This window comes from Malus domestica, chromosome 04 (genome assembly GCF_042453785.1).
Source record: "Malus domestica chromosome 04, GDT2T_hap1".
In the NCBI taxonomy this organism is placed as follows: domain Eukaryota; kingdom Viridiplantae; phylum Streptophyta; class Magnoliopsida; order Rosales; family Rosaceae; genus Malus; species Malus domestica.
The window spans coordinates 10,536,722-10,543,461 of NC_091664.1; positions in this window are offsets into that span (position 1 = coordinate 10,536,722).

Below are 6,740 nucleotides of genomic sequence, written 5' to 3' on the forward strand. Positions count from 1 at the left end.
CACTACGCAGTTCGATCCGAAAGATCTGCAACTCAGATTTTAAATCCATAACTTCCAGAGGTCCACAATATATCTCTAGGACAACATCCTGAAATTTCATTACCATCCAACGGTCGGATCTCCGTCAATTTCCAAAACTAAGTGACGGTTAACATTTTATTTTATGAACTTACAACTCCAATTCTGGAAGATCCGTAACTCGGATTCCCAATCCGTAAGTTCCAATAATCCTCAAATATTACGTATTACAACGTATCAAAGTTTGATGACGATCCAACGGTCGGATCGTCAATTCACATTTTCACCTAAATGCGAAAACTATAAAACGTTATTTTAAGCACCTAACCAATAATCGTAATAACTTTCTCATACGGTGCTTAATTTGGGTATATGAATATACCACAGTGATCTACTCGACGTCACGAACGTCGACATATTTTTAGATTATTTTTTTGATGTGCCACGCGCCCCCACGCGCCGCACGTGGCACGGGCCTACGCGCCCCCCACGCGCCCTTCTTCTTCCTTGGGTCGCCGGACTGGTTTTTCCGGCGACCGTTTTCCGGCCAATTTTAAAACCTCTTGTTCTCCTTCGTTTTTCACCCATTTTCTTCGTATTTTATATCAAATTGAAGCCCCAAACATGTAGAATCACGATAGACTAGTTTAAGGCTCTAAAAATCAAGAAATCTCACCGGAAAAGTCCCAAGAAATTCGGCCAAAATGGAACCACGTGATCCCGACGTCCAAATCCTTCAAACGAAGTACTCCGAGCCTCCTTAGGACTTCACTAAGCTCACTACAAGCTTAGAATTCCCTGAAACACGACATTTTACGTGTGCATGAACAGTAACTCAAAAATGGAGGTTCGGGTTTCCCGTGATTTCGAGGGTTTCACTTCCTAAAACTAGTACCAATGAACTCAGAACGTCGAAAGGATGAAGATGCATACCTTGGTTGCCTCGATCCGTCGAGTTTTTGGAGGGTTTGGGTGTGTGCCGTACACATTGGGTGTGGGTGTGTGTGAGGTCGAGGGAGAGAGACAGAGAGTGCTACGAGAGGGAGAGAAGACAGGGAGTGCGTGTGTGTGTGATTGTGTGGCCCAACACAATCCTCACCATCCATCCAAATCCCTAACCACAAAAATTCAAATTCCAAAAGTTTAATCCCAAAACTTACAAAATTAATTCAAATAATGTCACACACACACGTACCTTAATGCCCGCCAAGGGTAATTACGTCAATTCACGTCCCAGATATAAAAATCCCGGGACGGGCTGTGACAAATGATCTCAAGGCCATGGTATCCACACATACGTTGTTGATGAAATTTCCAACCCCCTATGGCAATGGTTACATCAGAGGAGATCAACTTAGTGCACGATCATGTTACAACATTTCGGTCAAGCAACAACACCTACCTGTGCCCAAGGAAACCCTTTCTATACATGACCAAGTCATAAAGACTAGCCTAGACGAAGCCAACTTGGATCTTCACGGTGGCAACAGTCAACCCGACGATCCTCGAGATGACTCTTTCACCCAGCAAGCACAACCCGCTGAAGAGTTGGAGAAGGTCTCTATCTCAAAAAATTATCTGAATCGCATGGTGAAGATTGACACCACCTTGTCACCACCCATTCGGTTGGCATTGATCTCTTTTTTGCAAGAGAACACTGAGGTTTTTGCCTGGTTATACGAGGACATGCCAAACATCTCCCCCGATATCATCTATCATCGCTTAAGTATTGACCCCAAGATCAAGCCAGTGAGACAGAAGCGAAGATCCTATGACACTGAACGATACGAGGCAATGAAGGCAGAAGTTGAAAAACTTAAAGGCATAGGCTTCGTCTGCGAAGTCAATTATCCAACGTGGGTAGCAAATGTTGTCCTTGTTAAGAAGAATTTGACCAAGGAAAGTCTCATGCTCCAAAAGGTCTTGTGAAGAATGTGTGTCGATTACACCGACCTAAACAAAGGATGCCCGAATGATAGCTTTCTTCTTCCTCTCATAGACAGACTTATAGACTCTACAGCAGGGTGTGAACTCCTGAGCTTTATGGATGCCTACTCAGGATACAACCAAATCCTCATGAACCCTCCGGACCAAGAACACACAGCCTTCACTACTGACAAGGGACTATATTGCTATAAAGCCATGCCCTTTGGCCTAAAGAATGCAGGAGCGACTTATCAGAGACTGGTCAATTCAATGTTCGCAGAACAGATTGGGAAGAGCATGGAAATTTACGTTGATAATATGCTAGTCAAAAGCAAACATGTTGACCAACACATCACCAACCTATCTGAAACTTTCACCATTCTGAAGAGGTATCGAATGAGGTTGAACCCTAACAAATATGCCTTCAGCGTAGCTCTGGCAAATTTTTAGGCTTCATGATAAGCCAACGAGGCATTGAGGCAAATCCCGAGAAGATCAAAGCAATCCTCGACATGAAGGAATCGGTAACTTCAAAAGACATCTAAAGCCTTACTGGCAAGGTGGCAGCCTTAACTAGGTCCATCTCTAAGGCCACAGACAGATGTGCTCCTTTCTTCAAAGCACTTAAGGGAAGTAAGAAGTACATTACATGGACTGATGAATGTGTTGAGGCATTCAAGAACCTCAAAGACTACATGAGTAAAGCCCATCTGCTCTCCAAACCTGAGGTTGGTGACACTCTTATTATCTATCTGTCGGTATCAGCTTCAGCAGTAAGTTCCGTTCTCATTCAAAAGGATGGTAATGTCGAACGATTTGTCTACTAAGCTAGCAAGGCCTTACAAGATGCGGAGATACGATACTTCAACATTGAGAAATTGGCTCTAGCATTGGTTATGTCTGCTCGAAAACTTCGCCCTTACTTCCAAACACACTCCATCATCGTGTTTACCAATCATCTTCTTCGACAGATACTCCAAAGTCCTGACACTTCCGGGCGAATGATCAAACGGGCGATAGCATTGGGTGAGTTTGACATCTCCTACTAACCAAAGCCTGCTGAGAAGGGCCAAGCAGTGGCAGACTTCATCGCCGACTTCACATATCCTATTGACATTGTTTCTACGCCTAAAGAAGTGGTTTTATTACCCTCGGAAGCTTAGAAAACAGAACCAACAGCCCCAGTATGGAGCCTATATGTTGATGGCTCGTCCAACCAATAGGGTTGTGGAGCAGGACTAGTCCTTATGACCCCTGACAAAGTGGCAATGGAGTATGATCTTCGTTTCAAATTCAAGGCGTCGAATAATGAGGCTGAATATGAAGCCAACCTAGTAGGCTTACATTTGGCCAAACACATTGGGGTTAAACGAATTGATATCTTCAGTGACTCCTAATTGGTGGTTAACCAGGTCACCAACAACTTTGATGCTAAGGATAGCTTCATGGCAGCATATCTGGCATAAACACAATTGTTGCTCAAGCACTTCCACTACCAGATCACCCAAATTCCTTGAGCGGCAAACAATCATGCAGATGCTTTGGCTCACCTCGCCTCAGTAGTGAAAGACAAGATTGGGAGAAAAATTCAGGTTGAATTGTTGGCAACACCAAACACCATGGCCGCGGAAGTGTGCAACTTACAACAGGGGGATAGTTGGATTACCCCGATTTATAGATTCCTTACTCATGGTATCTTTCCAAATAACAAAGTCCAAGCTAAGCAAATTCGATACAAAGCTACCCGTTATTTGATCATTAATGACAAACTCTATAAGCGGGGTTTTAACTTACCATACCTAAGATGCCTTACGCCCGCAGAGACGGAAACTGTTTTTCGAGAAATACATGAAGGAGTCTGCGGAGATCATGCTGGATCTCGATGCCTAGCACACAAGGCTTTTCGCCAAGGATATTACTGGCCAACACTCCACCAAGATGCCATCAGAATATCCCGCTCATGTGATAAGTGTCAACGCTACGCAGCTATTCCTCACTCCTCTCCGGAGCTGCTCACTCCTATGATCAGCCCTTGACCCTTCACCCAATGAGGACTTGATTTGATCGGCCCAACGCTTGCAGGGAAGGGCAAGGTTCGCTATGCAATCGTTGCAGTTAACTACTTCACAAAGTGGGTCGAAGTAGAACCCTTGGCAACCATTACTGAGGCAAAAATAGAAGACTTCGTATGGAAGAATATCCTTTGCAGATTTGGCATTCCCAATGCAATAGTCACTGACAACGGGCGACAGTTCGACAATAATAAATTCAGGATGTTCTGATTAAAGTTCAACATCAACTTATGTTTTGCCTCCCCAGCTCATTCTCAGTCTAATGGACAAGTTGAAGCCATCAACAAAATAATCAAGCGAACTTTGAAAACCAGCTTGGACAAGGCTAAAGGTTGTTGGCCAGAATTTGTACCCCAAGTTCTTTAGTCATACCACACTTCGTATCAGACATCAACAGAAGAAACCCCATTCTCACTTGTCTTTGGTACAGAGGCAGTTGTCCCAATTAAGCTTGAGTAAGCAACGTTCCGAGTCCAGAACTACGTGCAAAGCGAAAATGACAAACAACTTACCCTCAACTTAGATCTAGTCAAGGAACACAGAAACCAGGCTTACTTGAGGAATGTCGCCTACAAGCAGCGCATCTCCAACTACTATGGCTCAAGGGTCAAACCTTGTTCTTTCAAAGTAGGGGACTGGGTATTAAAGAAAAGATTACTCTGTGACAGAGTCCCGAGTGAAGGAACACTTAGTCCAAACTGGGATGGACCGTTTGAAGTTGTTGGCATCAGTCGCCCTGGCTCCTACAAGCTTACAAGCTCTGATGGTAAAACCCTTGGCCATCCATGGAAAGCTGATCACTTGAAGTACTATTACAAGTAAACTCACATTGTACAAGTGTTAAGCTTCATCCGTTCGGCATCCTATGTAACGAAGACTATTTGGCATAAATTCAATAAAGAGGTGGTTTAGACAACTCGGTCATAATCTTCTTAAATTCCTAGCAATGAAACACTCGGGTTCAAAGCTTCAACATGAATGCTTCCAACATGAAACAAAGTTTAAGTATATGTCAACAAGACTATACAAATAAACGAACAACTTCACAGTATATTCGTTCAATCATACATTCCAACACATTCATACATAAGCCAACTATGCTTGGAAAAGGTTCAACATACTTTGTGTCATTCGATACTTGCTACAATGTGCCTAGACACCTTGCCCTTATTCTCACCAACCAAGTGATGAAATGTGAAGAAGGAACTCATCTTCATGCCACCAACCAGGAGATGAAATGTATAACCCGTACTCTTCTTCATGCCACCAACTAGGTGATGAAATGTACAACCCATACTCTAATATCATTTGGCAACTTGCCACTTATGCCACTAACCAGGAGAAGAAGGAACTCATTTTCATGCCACCAACCAGTTGATGAAATATACAACCCGTACTCTCTTTCATGCCATCAACCAGGTGATGAAATGTACAACCCGTACTCTAATATCATTTGGCAACTAGCCATTCATGCCACCAACCAGGTGATGAAATGTACAACCCGTACCCTAATATCATTTGGCAACTTGCCATTCATGCCACTAACCAGGTGAAGAATCAACTCATCTTCATGCCACCAACCAGGTGATGAAATGTACAACCCGTACTCTCCTTCATGCCACCAACCAGGCGATGAAATGTACAACCCGTACTTTAATATCATTTGGCAACTTGCCATTCATACCACCAACTAGGTGAAGAAGGAGCTCATCCTCATGCCACCAACCAGGTGATGAAATGTGATGAAAGGTGATGGAGGAACTCACCTTCGTACCACCAACCAAGTGATGAAAGCAACTCACAATTCTTTCCACCTACCAGAAGACGAGTGTACAACTTGTACATGTGAACTCCTAGCATTCACAAATAATCAAAAACCCTCAAGCTTGACAACTCAACCAGGGGAGCACTTATGCCCAACAAGAGTTATAGTCACCAAGAAAGTCTTATTGCAAGCCAATAACAACTTCAGTGCATGGCATACGAAGATTAAGCTATTTAGCCCTCTTGCATCTGCTTCAGACATTTCTCCTCTGTAACAATGCAAACACTACAACTCGTAGAAAGCTTCACACACTCTTGATCAAGACAGTGTGAAGGAAAACCAATTCATGGTGCCAACAAGAGCTTTATCAATGGAGGGCAACCATAATTCTCAAAAGCTTCACACACTCTTGATCAAGACAGTGTAAAGCAAAACCAATTTATGGTGCCAACAAGAGCTTCATCAATGGAGTGCAACCATAATTCTCAAAAGCTTCACACACTTTTGATCAAGACAGTGTGAAGCAAAACCAATTTATGGTGCCAACAAGAGCTTCATCAAAAGAGTTCAACCATAATTCTCAAAAGCTTCACACACTCTTGATCAAGACAGTGTGAAGCAAAACCAATTTATGGTGCCAACAAGAGCTTCATCACTGAAGGGCAACCGCAATTCTCAAAAGCTTCACACACTCTTGATCAAGACAGTGTGAAGGAAAACCAATTTATGGTGCCAACAAGAGCTTCATCAAAGGAGTTCAACCACAATTCTTAAAAGCTTCACACACTTTTGTTCAAGACAGTGTGAAGCAAAACCAATTTATGGTGCCAACAAGAGCTTCATCAATGGAGGGCAACCACAATTCTCAAAAGCTTCACACACTCTTGATCAAGACAGTGTTAAACAAAACCAATTTATGGTGCCAACAAAAGCTTCATCAAAGGAGTTCAACCACAATT